General features: G+C 39.9%; 1 protein-coding gene across 6 annotated transcripts in view; it reads right to left on the bottom strand.

The window, feature by feature from the left end:
* STAG2 (stromal antigen 2) overlaps positions 1 to 20,965 on the bottom strand; it is a 120,114-nt gene extending 99,149 nt beyond the window's left edge. Inside the window, exons 1-5 of one of the 6 annotated variants that reach the window (XM_043973781.1) lie at positions 20,747 to 20,963; positions 19,436 to 19,558; positions 16,010 to 16,059; positions 12,079 to 12,242; positions 1,332 to 1,436 (exon numbers count right to left, since the gene is read on the bottom strand). The gene's annotated coding sequence lies outside the window, so the exon portion shown is untranslated. Of the gene's footprint in view, positions 1 to 1,331; positions 1,437 to 12,078; positions 12,243 to 16,009; positions 16,060 to 19,435; positions 19,664 to 20,746 lie in introns of those variants that run through there. The other 5 variants (XM_043973780.1, XM_043973784.1, XM_043973779.1 and 2 more) reach the window with 5 other exon arrangements.
* Positions 20,966 to 21,942: the final 977 nt, after the last annotated feature.

Genomic DNA, 21,942 nt, shown 5'->3' with positions numbered 1-21,942 from the left:
CAAAACAACAGCATTTTAAAAGTCAACAATTTTAAAATATGTGCAATGTACACTCATGGACCACCTGCTACTTATGCAAAGGCATGAGTTAGAAATATCTTCATCTCTTTCTTCCCAAGCTATAGGTATTATTCTTTTTAGTTTTTGAACATTCACTTTAGTGGTTGCTCTTTCTATTTACACTGTTGTAAGTACTGTGTATATGACTTCCTTGACTTTGCTTACTTTGTTCTGCATCAGTTCATGTAGATTTTTCTATGCATCTCTGTATTCACATACATCATTTCTTACAGCATTATACTGCATTATGTCCACATACCAGGTGGCACTATGGAGGGTCCTGAGCCTGTATTCGGGAAGACCTGAGTTCACTTCCAACCTCAGACACTTGGTGTGGCACACTAAGTCACTTAATCCCTGACTCATTTTTTCAACCATTTCCTCAACTCCCAACCCCCCATATTTGTTGTCAAAATCAAATGAGATAATATCTGTGAAGTGCTTAAACACAGTGCTTGGTACATGGTAGGCATTTCATAAATGCATGTTTCCTTCCATATCAAGTATTGATTGATACTTTGATTGGAAGGAGAGCACTGGTTAGGATAATGAAAAATTTGGCCCAGGATTATGAAATAAAATAGGACAAAGGCTTTTAAACTACTTCAGAAAGCTCATGCCTACATTAAGTGAATAATTTTGTCAATAGAGCTCTGGAAATGGAGAATGACCATAATCAAAAAAAAAAAAAAAAAAGGAATGGGGAACAAAGTCAAGATGGTGGAATGAGAATCATCATTTTTGCCCAACTCACCCAGCATACCTCCTCCACAACAACCCAGAAAACACAGCAGACCAAATTCTGATTAGGAAAGCCAAGAAAATGTCACCAGGAGTCATTTTTCCAGCATGGGGAAGCTTAGCAAGACAGAAAAGTCCATAGACACAGGGGCCAAAGTAGTGCAGTACAATGGCAGTGGCAGTGAAGAGCATTCCAGCACCTAAGGACAGTGATGGAGCTAAGATTTAACTACCTGGGCAGAAAATGATTCTAAGGGACCCATTTACCAACATTGGAAGCACTAACAGATGCCAGCTGGAAGCTCTGTCCTAGAGAAAAATAGTGGAAAGCAAATAAGAGGGGACCCAAGATGTATAAGAACAAGTTCCAAAATTTTAGCTATGTAGCCCTAAGCACAGAAGAAAACTGAGGACTAAGTTCTATTGTTTAGCCTGGAGACCAAGACCAAAAGGAAGTCAGCAATTCAGTACCTCTAAACCTTCAGAACTTTTTATTAGGCTAACAGTATCTGAATACAATGGGCACAAACCTGGGTCAGGAATTTGCAGAGCTCTGACCAGGAGGGCAGTGAAGGACCTTTCCCCAGATCACACCACTTCAGGAGCACCAAAAACGTGGAGGCACCCAGACTGAGCTGTAAAAACAGCAGAACATAAAGACAGAAGCTTAGGCCAGACATTCCTCCACAAAGTAAGCAGAGTCCAACACTAAAAAAGAAGCTGGATCAGAATTTATGCTTTAGCTAAAATTAAAAAAAAAGAGGGGTGGCAATCATGACCTTGGACAAAGCAAAAGTAGACTTAAGAGATAAACAGGAAAACTACATTTTACTAAAAGGAACCAAAGACTATATCAATACTAAACATACATGCACTAAACAGCACAGCATCTAAATTCTTAAAAGAAAAAGAAAGTTAAATTCGTTACAGGAGCAAAAAAGACAGTAAAACCATATTAATGGGGGACCTCAATTTATTCCCACCCAACAAAGATCTGGATAAATCTAATCATAAATGAAAAAAGTTAAAAAGATGAATTTTAGAAGTTAAGATATGATAGACTTTTGGAGAATACTGAATGGGAATAGAAAGGAATATACCTGTTTCTCAGCTATACATGGCACCTTCACAAAAAAAAAACCAACAAAACCATAAGCAGGGCATAAAAATCTCACAAATAAATGCATAAAAGCAGAAATATTAAATGCATCTTTTATTGACCTTAATGGAATAAAAATTGCATTTAATTAAAAAGGGCCTTTGAAGAAAAGATTAAAAATTAATTGAAAACTAAATAACCTAATCCTAAAGAGTGGGTGGGGTGGGACAAAGAACAAATCAGAAACAATAATTTCACTAAAGATAATTACAATAATGAAAAAATATACAAAATCTGTGGGATACTGCCATAGTCATACTTAGGGAAAAATTTATGTCTCTAAACACTTACAACAATAGAATATCTCAACAAACTTGGCAAGAGACTAGAAAAACAACAAAACAAAAAACTCCAATTAAACAGCAAAATAGAAATCCTGAAAAAAAAAGGGGGGGGGGGATTAACAAAATAATAAAATTAACAAAAAAAGTAAAAAAAAAAATTTGAATAAATAAAAATAGAAGGTTTTTTTTGAGAAAAATTGATTTTGATTTTTAAAAAGTAAACCAAATTACCATCAAAAATGAAATAAGTGTGGGGCAGCTAGATAGCACAGTGAATAAAGCACCAGCCCTGGATTCAGGAGTACCTGAGTTCAAATCCGGCCTCGGACACTTGACACTTACTAGCTGTGTGACCCTGGGCAAGTCACTTAACCCCCATTGCCCCACAAAAAAAAAAAAGAATTAAAAAAAATGAAATAAGTGAGTTCAAAACCAATAAAAAGGAAATAAAAGCAATTATTAGAAGCTATTTTACTCATATGCAAATGCCAATAAAACTGACAATATAAATGAAATGGATGAATATTTACAAAAATATAAATTGCCCAGTTTAGCAGAACAGCAAATAGAGCATTAAAATCGCACTCTTAGAAAAATCGAATTAAACATGCCATAAATGAACTCCCTAAGAAAAAAAACCACAGGACTAGACAAATTTACAAGCAAATTCTACCAACAATCCAAATACTGTATAAACTAATTAAAAGATTAGGTAAGGAGTCTTACCAAATTCCTTCTATGACACAAATATAGTCTTGATACCTAAAGCAGGAAGAGTCAAAACATAGGGGAAAAAAAGGGTAGACCCATTTCCCTAATGAATGCTGATACAAAAAAAATTTCAAATACAAGCAAGGAGATTTGCACAATATATCACAAACCAGGCTATATTTTATACCAGGAAAGCAGGGTTGGTTCAATATTAGGAAAACTATAAGCACAACTGACCATATCAATAATCAAAAAACAAAAGTTATGAATTTCAATACATGCAGAAAAAAGCTTGACAAAATACAACACCCCCCATTTCTGTTTTAAAACAAAAAGCATAAGAGCTGGGCAGCTAGGTGGCACAGTAGATAAAGCACAGCCCTGGATTCAGGAGGACCTGAGTTCAAATTCTGCCTCAGACACTTTTCACTTACTAGCTGTGTGACCCTAGGTAAGTCACTTAACCCTCATTGCCCTGCCCCCCCCCCAAAAAAAGAATAAACAGAGCTTTCCCTAAAGTAAAAAAGTATCTAAAAATCAAGAACAAGCATCACCTAAAATGGGAATAAGCTAGAACTTCCCAATAAGATCAGTGATAAAACATGGAAGTCCCTTATCACCATTACTGGTCAATATTGTACTAGAAAAACTAGTTAATGCAGTAAGACAGAAAAAAATAAATTGAAGAAATATGCCTAGGCAACAAGGAAAAAACAAAAGGATGGTTTACTTAAAGAGCCCAAGAGAGTCAAATAAATAACAAAAAATTAACATCATCAACAAAGTTAGAGGATTTTTTTTGGTTTTTGGTTGGACAATGAAGGTTAAGTGACTTGCCCAAGATCAATAGTAAGTGTCAAGTGTCTGAGGTTAGATTTGAACTCAGGTCCTCCTGACTCTATCCACTGCACCACCTAGCTGCCCCCCAGAGGATATTTTTTTGAAAAAAACAGAAATCATCAGCATTTCTGTATATTATCAAGAAAACCTAGGAAGAGACAGAAAGAGAAATTCCATTCAAAATACTTGGGAGTCTACCTGCTAATACACACACAGGAACTACATGAACACAATTACAACACTTCACACAAATAGACCTAAGTAATCAGAAAAATATTAATTGATCACGGGTAGGCCAGGCCAGGATGGTAAAAATAATTATACTACCTAAACTGATGTGCTTATTCAGTGCGATACTAATCAAATTACCAAAGAATCACTCTACAAAGCTAGAAAAAAATAAAAATTATCTGGAGGAATAAAGGGTCAAGAATATCATGAGAATAGTGGAAGCTGGGTGCTGCTGCAACTGATAGAGCACCAGGCCCAGAGTCAGGAAGACAGGAATTCAAATCTGGCCTCAGACTCTTACAAGCTGTGTGACCCTGGCCAAATCACTCAACCCCAAATGGTTCCCCATCCCTAGCCCCCCAAAAAAGAATATTTTGAGAATTAATGAAAAAAGGGGAAGGAAAGGGGCCTAGCAGTACTAGATCTCAAACTGCACTACAAAACTATAATCAAAACAATTTGGTATTAGATAAGAAAGTGAGGTTGATCAGTGGAACAAATTAGGTACATAATATAGAGAAGCACATGGGAAATGTAATGTAGTATTTGACAAATCCAAAAGGTCACTACCAAAAATGCTGACAAACTGAAAAGCAATCTGGCAAGAAACTAGGCATAGACCAACACCAGTTCAAACTGGGTGCCTGATTTAAATATAATAAATGATATAAACAAATTAATGGAGTAATCAGATTTATGGATAAAGGAAGCATTCATGACCAAACAAGAGATGAAGATAGATGTTCACAGGTTAAATGGATGATTTTGAATACATAAGCTTTTACACAAACAAAATACAGCTAAAATTAAGAAAAAAGCAGGAAACCGGGAGTGGGGGGGAAATATTTGTAGCAAGTTTCTCTGATAAAGGTCTCATTTCTAAATATAAAAAGAAGGAACTAAGCCAAATTTATAAGAATAAGAGTCATTCCCCAGTTGATAAATGATCAAAAGATATGAACAGGCAATTTTGAGAGGAAGAAATCAAATTTGGGAAGTAATCACACACAAAAATGTTCTAAATCACTAATAAGAGAGAAATGCACATTAAAATAACTGAGGTACCACTTCACACCTATCAGATTGGCTAACAGAAAAAAAAAGGATAATGTCAAACATGCTGGAGAGGAAACAGGAAAACAGGTACACTAATGCACTGTTGGAGCAATGAACTACTCCAACCATTCTGGAAAACAATTTGCAACTATACCCAAAAGGCTATATTAAGCTATGCATACTCTTTGACCCAGGAATACCACTACTAGGTCTGTACCCTAAAAAGATCAAAGAAAGAAGTACAAAAATGTTGATTGCAGCTCTTTTTGAGGTGGCAAAGAATTAGAAACTGAAGGGATGTCCATCAACTGGAGGATGGCTGAACATGTTGCAATGTTTGAATGTGATGGAATACAATTGTGTTGTAAGAAATGATGAAGTGATTTCTTTTGCCTGGTTACCTTTTTATGCTTCTCTAGGGTCTTGTATTTGAAAGTCAAATTTTCTATTCAGTTCAGGTCTTTTCATCACAAATGCCTGAAAGTCCTCTTTTTCATTGAAGGGATCATAGTAAAGCATTTATTTTTTGTTTATCCTTGTTTTTTGTGGGGCAGGCAGTATGGGATGGGTTATCATCAGAACTGGCTCAAAGAAGGAATAACATACATACTCAAGGGGGGTAGAGTAATATATTTTGCCCTGAGGGAAAGTGGGAGGGGAATGAAATTGGGGGGGGGGGAGGGGAAGGAAAAGTTAAGAAAAGGCCTATCTAGCCTAGAGCTCAGCCTGGCCTGCTTTTCCTCCAAGTCCTCTGACACAACCACATGGGAGAGCCAAACTAAGAGTGCAAGCTTCCTCTGGGTCGGGAGGGAGAGACCAGGCTCTCAGGTAGATGTGGCTTCAATCAAGTCAACTTTAAGTGACTTAATCAGCAAAGTCAATCCAATCAATCCCAATATTATCCTCTTGAGCAGACTCCTCTGGGCCTCCCAAAACCCATTATTTTCTCACAGAACTAAGAGTCATATTTTTGCCTTTTTTTTTAACTTAGCTAAAAGGGAAATTTGTTTTGCATTACTATACATATTTGTAATGGGTTTTGTTTTTCTTGCCTTCTCAGTGGGTAAGGGAGAATGAAAGGGGAGCAGAGAATTTTCAACTGGGGAAAAAAAAATAAAAAGCCAATAATTTCAAGACTATCCATCAAAGGAGAAGGGAAACAACAGAAAAGATTTGAAAAACGGAAGCATTTCTCTAACAGGTTTCATCATTCTAGATTTTTAACAGATTTTGGATTTTAACACCTCAATCCTCAATATATTATAATGGGGGAATATAAATAACACTAAAAACACTAAGATGGAAGAGTAATTAAACTAGACCAAATGCACATACAAAAAAACCTGAAAGCATTAAGAGATCAATTTAAGCTATTAGAGAAATGATAAAATATCTTGAATGATTTTAAAAGAAAGCAAGCAACCAAGAGCAGAAACTACCAACTCATACGCCTTTCTTATTCCCATAAAATATGTAGAATTACATTCAAATCAAGGGTTACCCAGATAAAAATGAGCAACAAATACAGGCAGGCCTTCACAAACCACTGTCCACAATAAACTATCTTTAGTAACATAACTAACTATAAAGTATATAGAGCAGAACAACCCAGTATGTATGATTCTTTTTTTGTTTGTTTGTTTGTTTGTTTGTTGTTAAACGGGGCAATGAGGGTTAAGTGACTTGCCTAGGGTCACACTGCTAGTAAATGTTAAGTGTCTGAGGCCAGATTTGAACTCAGTTCCTCCTGAATCCAGGGCCCGTGCTTTATCTACTACGCCACCTAGATGCCCCATATGATTCTTTTAAAAGCCATTTGATGCAGAAAAATACAGGATTAAATAAAGGCTTTCCTCCATGATATGTCTTCCAGGCATATATAGATATAATAAAAACAGTTTAATAACGTTCTTCCACATAGAAGTCCTCTCTATAGATGAAGTCTTTCAGACACTTGGTGAAGACACCATACTGATTTCATTAGATCCCAAATCCATTTATAGGGCCTCAATAATACCCATTATTATGCCCCCTCAAAATGGCCCTAAAGTTATTGACAAATAAATAAATGAAAAATACCTGTTGATCAAATTCTGAGGCATCATTCCAAATATCTGAGACAGGTACTACATGAAGACAATAATTTGGGGCCCAGAATTGAGTAATATTAGACTGGGCTAGATTGCATTTAGGAAATAATCTAATTTCATATTGTAATAATAATACAAAGTCTAAGGTGTGCCCTGCTAAAATGACTGCCTGATGTTTTCTATTTATTTTGAATGGCACTTTCCCTTCTATTATTCCCTCTTGGATTTTGCTATTGCTATATACAATTGCTATAATTTCTGTGGGTTTCTCTTTATGCTACTTTTGCTAAAGTTTCATCAACTTAATTTGTTTCTTTGCTGTTTCTCTAGGAAATGATGGGATCAGCAAATCAGCCTATCTTCTTTTCTTATCTCACTATTACTAGCATTTTGAGAATTATTTAAAAAACAACTGTGGGGAAAAGATGAATCCTTATTTTACTACTTTATTTATTGGGAAAGCTTCCAGTGTTTCCTTATCAACTATCATATATGCATTTTAATACTTTTTAATAGAGATAAAAATGGTCATATCCTTATGCTTTGTATGATTTTTAGGACAAATGCTATACTCTGTCAAAGACTTTATCAGAATTAATCATAGGGTTTGGGATGCTTTTCCTATAACTTGATTATGTTGTCTTCCTCATGTTCATCTATCCTTACATCTCTGGTGTGAGTCCAACTTGATCACAATGAATAATTTTTTTCTGTACTCTTTTTGCCAAAATTTTACTTCAAGTTTTTGAATCAACATTCATAAATATTGGTTATTTTCCTCTGCTTCATTGTCTCCTTGTTTAAGTAATAAGACTATATTTGTCTCATAGAAGATCCTTGGTAGAGTATTTTTTCACAATTTGAGAAAAATGCCTTCCTATTAGGAAGTTTATGTGAAATAAGGCAAAGTGAAGTAAGCAGAACCAGGAAAAAAATGACAACATAAACTAAAAGAACCATTAAAACTGAACGCTGTGAAAGGGTAATGGCCAAAAGAAGGCATCACTCCCTTTTCAAAGGTTGGGGATCTATGGATATGGAACATTAATATATATAAAATGTCAAATTTGGTTGAAAATGATCAAGAAAACAGTTCCTAGGGGCAGCTAGGTGGCGCTGCAGTGGATAAAGCACCAGCCCTGGATCCAGGAGGACCTGAGTTCTAATCTGCCCTCAGACACTTAACACCTGGGCAAGTCACTTAACCCTCATTGCCCCACCCCAAAAAAAAAAAAAATCAACGCCACAGTTCCAGATCATTTAAGAGTTGTGATTAAAATACCATAAAGCATCAATGACCAAGAAAATCTTAAACATGATGTATCCCTATCCCTAACCCTAGTTTAACACATAAAAACACCTTATTTCCCACTAGTGAATTAGGTAAATATGCTTTACTGATTATCAAATTAGAAGTGACACTGATAATCTTATATCACATGGTTCATTTCAGAAAATGTTCATTGCAATCAGCATACAGTAGAAACTTCAAATAGCTGTAAATACTCAAGGGATTCTTTTTAACTAGAAGAAAATAAACTGACAATAGTTTATCAGAAAATTTGTTCCAACCACACTTCTAAAAATTGTCTAAAATATGTATTTTACCTTCTTAGTAAAGTGCAAAATAGACTGATTATATCAATAATCTGATTATTCAGGATTTTCAGGTGTTTCAGTATTATCATACCAAACATTTAAGGAAACTGAAAACCATCAATATGGTTAGAACCTAGGGCACTACCTTTAATTTCAAGGAATCTATGACACCAGTATTAATCCATCATTTCAAAATTTAAGAAATTCAAAGGGAAAAGTCCATTTTTTTCTTTTACATAGTATTGGGTTATGCTTAAGGAAAAATAAACTCTACATCCAATTCAGTAAGTATTCTTTAAGTGTCTACTGTGTATCATGCACTGTGATTCAAATAGCCCCTTATCCTCAAATTTACATGGGGAATGGAGGGGAAATACACAGACAAGCAAATACACAAAAATGCGGGAAGTAAACAAAAAGTATTTGGGAGAGGAGCTCTAACAATCGGGAAGAAATGTCCTGGGTGAAGGGAGCTAAGGATTCCCGGAGGCAAAGGTCAAGTCATGGAAGACTGCCTGTGTCAGGAAATGTATTACCTTGTATAGTGAATAGGAAGTAAGTTAATTTGGCTTCATACCCAAGGAAGGGGAAATCGGTTTGAAAAGATAGGTTCCATGGAGCCAGACTGTGAAAGGTTTTAAAAACCAAGTAATTTGTCTTTCATCCTAGAGACAAATTAAAACAGAGATGCCACCTTTTATGTGCACTACAGTGTCTTTTGGAGTTAGAATATCTCAGTCCAATTCTACTTCTGAAACATACTATAATATAGCTGTGTCTCTGGACAAGCTATTTCACCTTCCCTGAACTTCAGTTTCTTTGTCCATAAAATGAGAGAGGTCAGGTCCATGGCCTGCCTCTGAGGTCCCTTTCAGCTCTCTATCAATGTTAATAGTACATATTAGCGAAGTTAACAAAATATAAAATTCAACTATGCTGGCAGGACTGTGGAAAACAGGTATGCAAACTCTTAATGGGGTTAAAAATTGGTAAAATCTTTGGAAAGCAACATGGCAACAAACAATGAGATAAAGTTGATAACACCTTTTATTAATAATTCCATTACACTATTCCCCCTAAAGACCTTACTGACAAGATTATATTATATTATGTTGTATTATATTATATTATACAAAGAAATTCTCCTTGGGAAGTCCTAATTCCAATTGTTTTTTGAAGTACAAGGTACATAGCTTTAAAAACTATTCTCCCTTCCCTGAAGGAATTTGTTGAAAGTGGGAAAAAAGGAGTATAGTGTAGTAGATACTGCTATATCTGAGTCAGGAAGACCTATGCTTCGTCCTGCCTTTCACACTAGCAGACCTTGGGCAAAGGGAAACTCTTTAAAAGGCAAATCAATAAAATACAAAGTTAAAGATGGGTTGTAGGGGCAACTAGGTGGTGCAGTGGATAAAGTACCCGCCCTGGATTCAGGAGGACCTTAGTTCAAATCTGGCCTCAGACACTTGACACTTACTAGCTGTGAGACCTTGTGCCAAGTCACTTAACCTTCCCTGCCCTGCCACCAAAAAAAAAAGCGAGAGAATGGGTTGAGATCTGCCAAGTGAAGGGAGTTCCCACAGTGACCAAACTACCAACTGTTGATATGAAGGGAGTACACCAGTCAAACTGGGTATCAACAAGGAGCTTGCTTATCCATATTCTGTAAGTGCAGATAAAACTCTATCATTCTGGGCAGCTAGGTGGTGCAGTGGATAAAGCACCGGCCCTGGATTCAGGAGGACCTGAGTTCAAATCTGTCCTCAGACACTTGACACTTACTAGCTGTGTGACCCTGGGCAAGTCACTTAACCCTCATTGCCCTGCCCCCCCAAAAACCCCAAAATTTATCATTCCCTTATTCAATAAGCTCCAGTGGCTCCCTCTTGCTTCCTGTTTGTTAACACCATTCCAAATCTATCCCTAGCCTGCTTTTCCAGGTTTATTACATATTACATATTTCTCATATTCTATGGTCCACACAAACTATCCTAATTTGCTGTTTCTTCCACAGAACATCCCATTTCCTGTCTCCAGTTTCTAGAATATATTTTATGCTCCTCATCTCTACCCCTTAGGATCACAGATTTAGAACTGGAACCTCAGAGGCTGTCTGGTCCAACTCATTTTACAGATGAGGAAACAGCAGCTCAAGCTGCTTACCCAAGGTCCACAGGTAGTATAAGAAGTGGTCCAGAGGCAACTGTGGAGAACCAGTGCTTTTTCAACTGTATCAAACTGCCTTTCCCCTCAAAAACTCCTTCAGGACTGAGAATGTTTCTTTTTTGTCTTTTTATCTCCTCAGCATAGTATAATGTCTGACACAAAGTACAGTACTTAAGAAACATTTGACTCATTCAATAAGTAAAACAAACTATCCTACTGTCCAAAAGCTTACTACCTGCAAAAATGGTTCAGTTATTTCGAACAAATAAATCTAACAAAAAGTTCCTAAGTAAATAGCACATTTACCCAACAACAAATAGGACTGAATTCGTCATTTCTAAGAGTTTTAATAAAATTTACCTTTCATACTTCTGTTCCCTGCTAGTCACATCCAACTTCATCTATTAGGCAGAAGAAGAAATGGCCTTACAGCAAAGATGAGAGGTAGATGAGACCAAATACAAAGATGCTTATACCAAAGGAGATCTACCATATCTGAGATACTAAGGAATTAACTCAAGGGGGGTAAAAAAAATCAACTATTACAGACAATCATACTTACCATTCCATAAAATCACAGGACTAAGGAGTTGGAAAGGGCCTCAGGGGCCAAGTCCAATGCATCCTAGAACAAGAATCCCCTCTTTGACATAAACAAAACATGATCATAAAGTCTTTTCTTTAAGACTGCCACTGAGAGGGGACTCCACCACTCCCACAAGCCGTACCCACAACAGACTTGAAAAACTTTTTTTAAGAACATTTGATTTAGTAGAGCAAACCAATCTTAAAGGCTTTCCTCCAACATGGTATCTCTCACACAAATGTCAGAAACATATAAGCTTCCTTAAAAGATGTCACAAATAACTTTTGTTTAATGATCTCCTCATTATTAATCAAGACAAGAGGGAGACTTGGGCCCAAGAAATGTGTGCCACCAATATAGAGCAATACCCAAAAATAGATGGTGAGGTTCTTCAGATGCTCCTACTACAAAAGGACATTGTGCTGGTTCCATTAACTCTGAAAATACTATAGGCTAATAAAGGAGATCCATAATCACCAAAAGCGGGCCTAACAACCCACATAGGAAAAACCAGATCAGGAATGTCTATTACCCAAACTATAGATTCATCAGTACCTGTGTGGTGGACAGCCAGAAATGAAGAAGAAGACGAAAAGGGATATCACTTTATCAGCTCTATGAAGATGGAGAAGCGAAGAGACTGGAGTCAGGGATCAATTAGGAGGCCACTGCAACAGTCCAGGAGAGAGAAGACATGGACTTGAACTAGGGTCGTGGTCCTGTGAGTGGAAAAAAGGTGATCAACATAAGAAATATCATGATGATAGAATTGACAAGATAATGAATTGTATATTAAGGGGAGGAGAATATTCGAGAAGTTAGGAAAATGGATAGATAAGAGAGATAATGAATTCCCTTTTGCACATGTTGCATTTGAGATGTATAGTAAGCAGTTAAGTCATGGTAGGAAAGTGGAGCTCAGGAGAAAGACTAGGACTAGCTATAGATGTGATTCATCTGCAATATACAAATAACCAGAATACAAAACAATATGATAATTACAAAGAAGGGATAAAATCCTAGTCATTTGAGGTCTTAGGGGAATGGTTTATGGAGATAATATGTGAGCTGGAATGATCCAGACACAGGGAATGCTGTTAAGGGGCACCATAGCCCAGTTTAAGTCATTATTAATGGCCACACTAGCTACTGCTATTTAGAGAGAAGAACAATCCAGGAAGTAAGTGCAAAGTTAATCCTCAAAAACAATTTCTTATAAATATCTAAAAATAGAACAGGAAAGAACAAAGCTTACATTTTTTTCTTATTTTTTTAAGCTGCTTCCTTTCAGGTCCAGGCCTCTCAGTGAGGTAGGAGGGATAAGCAAGGTGTATGCTAATTCATATAAATGCAACAAAGGATCTCTCAATTTTATATGTTCAAGCAGATGACACCACCAAAAGAAGTGCCACAAGAAAAATGAGTGGTTGAGAAAATACACAAAAGTTGTAAACTTTCAAAATCACACTTCAAGAAAACCTTTATTTACAAATAGTAGGCTTTATTCTCATCTATGCCCCTAAATCATTTTCTTATAGGTGAATAAACTGTCTATACCTTCAGTTATTGAGAAGGTGTAACCACATTTTAATACTGGAAAGAAAACTTTAAAATATAACAGGTTACCATTAATGATATGAAATCAAAGGCCTATCTGAATAAAACTATTATAGTTAAAATCTGTTATGATCAGTTCTACTTATGATGAAATTCTGGCCAAGATTACTTTTTAAAAGGCCAATGTACTTTACTTATTAGTCCTAGTCAGAAAACTATCTTTCTTTCTTTTTTTTTATGGGGCAATGGGGGTTAAGTGAGTTGCCCAAGGTCACACAGCTAGTAAGTATCAAGTGTCTGAGGCTGGATTTGAACTCAGGTACTTCTGAATCCAGGGCGGGTGCTTTATCCACTGCGCCACCTAGCTGCCCCAGAAAACTATCTTTCACTCACCTTCTTGAAGCCCATTTTCCAAACAATGCCCTTGAATTCTCTACATTTAAAACTTTCTTCTTGCAAAAATGGCAAATACCAAAATATTTAGGACAAAATCCCCAAAAGGAAACCATTTCCTTGAATTTTTTCTTTAACGATATGCAGTGTTTAATCTTAATCAACACAATGCTTATGATCTTCCCAAAACGTTGACTTAAAAACCTACTGGTGATACACAATATTCAGCTTAAATTATAAACTGACCTTCATAATAAATCAAACACTAATAAAAACCGCCTGAGAAGAAATCTATTAAAAGATAAATAGCTCCTCAGAGTCCAGCCATATCAAGGAATTAAAACCACTTCCAGCCTTCTAAGCATCACTTTGCTAATTTAAAAGTCATTGTCAATGACTTTTTTATAAAATGCTTTTAAACTACATACCAAATCAACACTGCTCCCACAATCTTAGTTTTCACCAATAAAATTCTACCTTTAGCTTTCCAGATATTCTTTAAAATGCTAAGTAGCACCAACTGCTAGAAATTACACTAACCAGCCTATCAGATAGATGGTCATTGACAAATAGACAGTGGTATTCATATTTTGTAGTTGACAAACACTATACGTTTTCTGAAAATAATTATAAAAGCCAGCTGACATTTGAACCAAATGTAATTATATTTTATAGGAATACCCTCCAAAAGGTACTAATATGGAGAAAAAAATCCTCCTGCTGAAATTTCGGTAGTCTAAATATCCATTCTTACAGAACCAATCTGAAACATATACATATATCAGTGAGCCAACAAAATGTGACACAACTGTCCAAAAACACTACAAATATATTAAGTACCTCATATCACCTGATTTACCTAATTTAAGAAAGTCAGATTTTTAGATTAAAAAGACTGCAGACCTTTTTATGACAGAAGCATTGGGGGTGGGGGTAGGATAAGCCCCGACAAAACATGATAATCATTAACTGATTAGGGTCCACAACATTGATACTAGGTTTATCCAGTCCTGAATGGTTTTTTTGCTTTTATTGTGAAACTGAAGTGTCTTCAAAGTGAAAGTGAAAAGAGAAAAGGTTTTGGGGAAAAAGCAAAAAATGTAATTAACATATATGGGGAGAGATTAACCAGTGATAACAATTCCTAGCAAACAAATTATTCGACATAGTCAAATAGCAAAGCAAGTTATCAAGTTAAGGCAACCATTTTAGATTGAAAATACACATATACACACACACACACACACACACACATTCTCATATTCTCTCTCTCTCTCTCTCCCTCCCTCTCTCCCTCCCCCCTCAAAAAGAGTTTTCACTGCCTATCTGCCTATCACAAGTGACACTTCACTTTTCAGTAAGGTTTCTCAACATAATATTCACTAACTTTGTAGTAGTAAACATGTTCAAGCGTAACTAAAGAACAGGCTTATTTAATACATTTCAGCTGTTACCATGAAAACATTTTTTGGAAAGGAGATCAGGCAACAACCCACACTTAAGCCTGATTATAAATGAAGCCACTTGATATTGACTGAATGATCAATTCCATACTTCCTAATTTTCAGATGGTAAAAAAACCAAGACAAGTTTTTATAAGAATGCTTCATATTAAACTCTACAGGACAATTATGTCAAATGCTGTTACAACAAATGATTTTTCAACATCTAAGTAAACATAGCTGGGGTGAAGAAATCTTTTGCTAAATGTCTCCTTTTTTCAAAACAGCTTTCAATTTACACTGACACAGGAAAAAAAAATCCCTTGCAGTTTATACAAGGGACTTGACCTGAGAATTATAATAAAAGCTAAGGAGTTATTCCCATTTTACATCTTATTTGCTTATTCTACATTACTTTTCTATGAAAGTTAGAACAAACATGATAGAATGAAAATCTGAAAGGATCACCACCTTTACTGCCTCTAAGGATAACATAAATACTTCTTTACTTGGCATTTAAGGCCCACCATAATCTGACTGAAAGTTGCCTTTCCCAACCTTATTTCCCAGTTACTCTTCTTAAAGCAAGCAAAAATTGGGCATTCCATCTCCTACCTGTTATAGGAACAAGCAGTCCCTTATGCCTAAAATATACTCCCTTCTCAACTCCCTCTCCCCAGAATTCTCATCTTCCTTCTAAGGCTCTGTTCAGATGCCACCTCAGCAGAAACTTTTCTTTCTTTCTGGCCTCAAATAGCTCTGTATTTATTTACTTTATACCATGAAGATATAGTACGTACACACACACACACACACACACACACCCCTACACATACACCCCCTAATCTAAGTTCCCTGAAGGCAAGAATTGTTCCTCTTTGTCTCAGTATTCCCCAGGGCACTTAGGAGGCACTAGAAATTTATTGAATTACATTTAAATATTTAATTCTTACTTAGAATTAGTACAGTTTTTAAAAGTCACTTGATTTCCATTATTTCATATATTCTTTACAAGCTGAATATATAATCAAAAATACCTTATAGAAAAAAAACAATATTTGAGCCATACGAACAGCATAAACAAAGATACTTACCTTATAAAATTAAGTCTATTTTAAATGATGCAACAATTAAACTTCTTAGACTAAGGAAAAAAAATTGTATGCAAAATTAGATCATTTTCATTTTTAACATCTATTAAAAAAATACACTGACCATTAAGACATTTTAGGTCCCATGTGCCATCTGTTAAAAACTTCACACTTGATATTCATCAAAATAAAACACATCCATACAGAGGTAAAAAGGAGGGAGAAGTAAATACAAATAATCTTGGTGAGCATGGATTTACAGAAGGACTTGAACAAGACAACGTTCTGGCATGAAAAGGCATGGACAGTTGCAATATGAACCTTTGGAGGGGGTGGATTCACAATGATATCACAGATCCATGCGAGCAATGAAGAGACACCCCTCCCATCCCCCCATCAGCCATGCCTACCTACAGTATTGCTAATAGCTCTTTCCACTTCTAGAGCTGCACATGCACTAGGGAAGGGCTGGTTAATAAGCAGGATTCTTCTACTTTTTGGTCCCTACTCACATCCCTCCAGGAATCCTGAACTAAGCCCCTATAATCCTTCATATAATCACTGGATCCTAGGTGCTACTCAACAAAGTTCTCTCTGCTGCTGCCATTAAACTGGCAAAGCCCATTCTATTATAAATCTTTGCCATTAGAGCATGCAGTTCAATCTTGGTAGGGCCTACTAGATACAGCTAATATTCTGCTAATAGGGCCTTTAAAATAACCATTATTGATCTAGTCTTTCCAATACTAATACTGACTCCCTAAATCCAATTTCATTAAGGTTACATTTTTCCATTTTCAAAGAAAAATTCAGAAGCTTAATCTGAATGTATCTTGTTCTCAGTAAAAGTACAAAAACAAATTCAACCAATATCTTAAGATAAATCATGATAACTATACTCTAATTTCACTATGCAAACCTTTTAAAATAGGGAAACCTCAAATACTCATATTTTATGGAGTTGACTGAAAATTCAAGGCAACAGCAAAGGACAAGCTCAGACAGGTTGCTACCATGATGGTAGAATACTCTATTGTCTGAGAACCACCCAAGCTAAATTTGGAGAGGCTCATCGATCAGCAAGGGATGCATTTTCTGAAATTTTTTTCAGCAAAGGCAACTAAATGCATATCACAATCCACTAAGCCAGAGGGGCTAGTAGTCTTCATGGGTAGAAAGAGTTTCCCCAGTGACTTATTTTGAGTTTATACTTCTTTCAAACATAAGTCACCCATTAACAAGAGCAGAAAATTGATCTCAGAAGTTCTTCCTAAATAAATATATCAATTTATTTAATAGCATTTTCCTTAAAGAAAGATGCCTTACTTGCAATTTAAAAAAAAACAACTAAAAATCTGCTGCAATTGAATCCATCATCCATGTATGTTAAATGTAATTAATCAAATCATCCACTCTCTTCACAATTTCCCTCCAAAAATAGCTATTAAAAACTAATAAGACAATAAAATAAAACAAAACCAATGTTTTGTGCAACCAATTTTATTCCAAAAAGTAAGGAAGAGAGCTGGGGGTGGGGTGCCTATTAGTACAGAATATTGCACCCAATTCTACATCTTTTCTGCTTGGTTTTTCTTACTTGGCTTTTTTTGTGGGGGGGAGGGGGTAGAATATTCAGAAATGACTGATGTGGGGGAAAGGGTTTTTATAAAAATTAAGTCAACTAAAAAGTGGACTCAAAAACTGAAATGGACCATCTTTCTTTTAAGTAATAAATTTTAAATTAAAAAACTTTTAAAGAAATAAACATAGCTTTTATTCCTTTCAACATAATGCTAAATAAGACAACATTAGAAAATAAACGAATTATTTACTACTTTCTACCATTCTTCTAAAAGGAAAAAAGGCATGAGACAAATTAACAGGATGGTCTCCTAAAATCATGTTTCAACGGCTAGAAAAATAGCTTTACAATAAATTGTTCCTTTTCATTTCTAATTATAGGACATTCATAGAAATATGATTAGGTCACTTAAAATACATTTTGGAACCCTAATGGTTCAGTGATTAGATGACACCCCAGTTAACTAGGCCAAGGATTAAATCAGTTTTTCATATCAAAATATTTTAAAGTGTCCAGACTGTCTGAATCAACCATCTATAAAGAAAAAGGTTCGGCCTTTCGACGGCCCGGTTTCACTAGGTAGCCCAATTCCTAGGGTTCTAGGCAACTGGGTAGGACCAAGAGACGGCCTGGTGCTTTTTTGCCTATCCAATACCGGGAGCAGGAAAGTGCAGCTAGGACAGTAACAAACACAAGAGGCTCCATCCAGAGCAGGCCATGAATGACGCACTTCGGTAACCCGACTCTCTCTTCTCTTCTCTTCTCTACTCTCTTCCCTTCCCTTCCCCTTTCCCTTCCCTCCTCCCCTCCTTTCCTCTTCCCTCTCCCAGCAGTGGTGCTGACACTGCCACCCGCCCGAAGGAAGGAGGGAGACAAGAGGGAATAAATAGGCAAAGCTCACCAGGTTGATTCCAGAAACCTTGGTTATTAATCTTTCAACAGACTACTAAGCCAAAGAGGAAAAGAAGCTTCATGCTTAGGAAAGTCCAGTGTCACTAAATTAAGCCAATAAAGAGTCCAGTCCAAAGACAGAGACACAGGGTGTGGCGACTGTGAAACTGGGAGTCGGGGAGATAAATAGGGGTACAGAATTTACAAAGCAATGTAAAGGCGTCGTTCTTTTAAAAAGAGGGAGGGGGTATTTTGAGGCACTCTGCTACACAAACCAATGCAATTATCTGTCTTTTTTTTTTTAAAGAATTATGCCTGATCCTTCGTTTTAAAATGTTACTATTAAACCAATTTCACAGAAAAGGAATCGAACCTTTTCAACACTAGGCTGGAGCCTGCAAAGACCTAAATTATACCTTTCTCTTACAACTACACCCTAAGAGGTTAAAAAAAAAAGCTTACAGTGAAACACCAAGCGGGGGGGGGGGGCAAAAGGGGGAGGGGGGCGCCGAAGTCACAGAAAAGAAATAAAACTTCTAGGGCAATGAGAGGAGAAAGCGAAATTAAATACAAGAGCCGAATATTACAACACGAAAATAACACGCTGGCCCAGAGACTTTGGAATTGAAATTGACAAACGCATTAAGACTTTTCTTTTACCAGGGGGTGGGGGGGGGGATAGGGAGGAGATAGAGGAAATAGGCAATGAAAATAGAAACTGTTTTAATCGAGGAGCAAAAGGCAAAACAAGATACGTTTCCCATAAGTAAAAGCAACAAATACGCTATTAGCTTGCGTGGCTGGGGGTGGGGGGCGTAGAAGAGATGGGAACGGGGCTCTAAAGTTTGGTGGAACTATTGGGTGCTGCTAGGATCAACCCCCCCACCCCCACCCCCACCCCCACCCCACCCCCACCCCCGCCCTCTCCCTCCCGTCCCGTCCCGTCCCGAACATACGGCCCGATCCCGCTCCCGATCCGGGGTTAAAATCCTGCGACTGATGGTAAGAAGCCCCAAAGCCGACGGAGAAGAGAAGGAATCGTGGAGGGACCGACCAAGCAGCTGCTGCTCCCCACCTACCTGAGGCAAGATCAGCTCGGTTCAGTGTGCGGTGAGCAAAGACGTGGGGGGCGGGGGTGGAGACGCAAGGCAGGACTAAAAGTAAAACAAAAGTGGCGCCAAAACCCCCCAACCCGCAGCCCTCCCCCTTCCGCCCTTCCCCCCAACCGACGAGCGCTAGCAGCCCCTTTCAGAGCATGGCCAGCACGCGGGCCCTACAGCTAGCGCTCCCCCCCAGCCCCAGCCCCAGCCCACTTGGAAACTGTTCCCCTCGGAGAATTGCCCAAAGTAGGGCCTGGGGAGCGAGGGGGAGGGTCGAGCTCCTACGCATTCCCGCGGAGCGGGCTCCCTGGCGGGGCTGGGGCCGGGGCCGAGACTTGGGGGGGGGGACGGAGTGGGCGGGGGGCCAGGTCACATGAATGCTGCTCCCTCTCCAAGGAAGGGGGGGAGACAGGCAGGGAGGGGTACTTGCCCCTCCTCTCCCCCAAGCCCAGATGTACACAAGCTAGCCCCCTCCCTCCTCCTCCTCCCCCTTCCCCTCCTCCTCCTCCCTCCTCTTCTCCCCCACCCCCTCCCCCGCCGTTCCCAGCACCACCATTTTTGCTCCGCTCCTTCCCCCCCACCATGACACCCGCACTACCCCCCCCCCTCGCCGAGCAGAACGGGGCCGCAGTGGGCTCCCACTGCCGACGACAGCCTCGATCCGTCCCCTCCCTCCGTCCGTCCGTCTATCCGCACCTCTCCCCCCCTCGTTACACACCCGGAGAAGCGGAGCCTCCATCTTGCGCGGCTCCGCGTTCTCCATTTTGGGCCGCCTGCGGGGGGCAACGGGGAGGGGGGTCTCAATGGGGGGCTACGGGCAGGGGGAGAAAAAGGCTGCCCCCGGTGCTTGGGGGGGAAGCAGGGACGGAGGACTCGGGAGGCCCGCGCGGCGGCGATGGCGAGGGCGGGGGGGGGGGTTACAGCCCTGGGAGCCGCCAGGGATCTGGGGGTGCGGGAGGGCAGACGAGGTATGAGGCCGCCACCGAAACCCCCCCACACCGACGGCTTCGGGCTGACGCCTGAGCGAAGGCTCGCACCTCCTCCCACCCCCCCCACCCCCCGCTCCTGCTCTGCCCCCATTTCCAGCCCACACAGACACGCACACGCACACACAGGAAGCCCCCCGCAAACTTCTCGAAGCTTCGCCTCCGCCATTTTCTAACTTACCTCCCCGCGGGCACACGCAGAGGCGGCAGTGGCGCTGGCCCTGGCCGCCTCCCCGCTCCTTCCTCCTTCCTGACGCGGGGCCTTCCTCAGCAGCCCAGGCCCGGCCGGCGCGACGGGGGCTCTACGTCTGGTTCGCCCTCGCGGCCCCGGGCTCCTCTCAGGGACTCCGGCTCCCGCGGTTCGCCGGCGCCGGGGGTTGGGGGGGGGGGGGATTGAAAGTGGCAGTCGGATCCGGCGGGTTTTTTTTTTTTTTTTGGTGGCGCTTCGGGATTGTTTGGGGTGTTTGCTGTTCGGCGACTTGGAGGCGAATGGTGCGTGCAAGCGCCACCTGGTGGCCACGAGCTCACGCCCGACTCCCGTTGGAGAACAGCGGCATCTAGCGGTTAAGGCTGGGTAATGCGACGCCCCCCTACCCGCCCTCCCCTGCCCTGTCCTCCCTCCTAACTCCCGACCAATCAGCGCGGGGCTAGCTTTGACGTAGGGGCTGAGAACGAGGCGCCCGCAGGGGCGCGCCGCCGAGTAAACAAGGTGTCGTGGCCGCGCCTCGCTTACTCCCTAACCCGCCTAGCCAGGCGGCTCCTCCCCTCCCCCCTCTCTCCCTCGGGGGGGGGGTGGGGGGGGAGGCTGGGAAGGGGGCCAGGCCCGGGCAACTCCGGACGTGGGCGGCCCCCCTCCCCCGCGGGAGGGGTGCGGTGATGTGTCGAGTTAGAACACACCCCATTGGGGGCCGCCCGCCTGCCTCACTCCCTCTTTCCCTCTGCCTCCCCCAGCTCTCTGGAATAGACAAACACAATCGTGCCCATTTTTCGATCGCGCATTTACATGAAACAAAGCGTTTCTCCCATCACAGCCCTGAGACAGAAATACGATTTCCTCTATTTGACGAAGGAGGAAACTGAGGCTCGGAGACCCAGGAAAAGACTTCTCCTGGATCCCTTGGCCAGTGAGGGTTTGAGCATGGATTTAGGCCCCTGGTCCTCTCGTTAGGTATCCAGGTTTCTCTTCCTTTCCTTCCTCACTGCTAGCAATTCCAGTTCCATTTGGGCTCCATCATCAGTCCTAGCCCTCCCCCACTCCTGGAAAAGAAAAAAAAAAAAGGAATTTGAGCCTCCCGGACGGACGGACGGCCGGGTCCCCAGCCCTAGAATGAGGGTTTCCTTTTGGCTGGGGTGGGGGGAGGGCCGATTCTCCCACGC

The sequence above is a fragment of the Dromiciops gliroides genome, chromosome X (genome assembly GCF_019393635.1).
Source record: "Dromiciops gliroides isolate mDroGli1 chromosome X, mDroGli1.pri, whole genome shotgun sequence".
NCBI lineage: Eukaryota > Metazoa > Chordata > Mammalia > Microbiotheria > Microbiotheriidae > Dromiciops > Dromiciops gliroides.
This window is presented reverse-complemented; position numbering and strand designations above follow the sequence as displayed.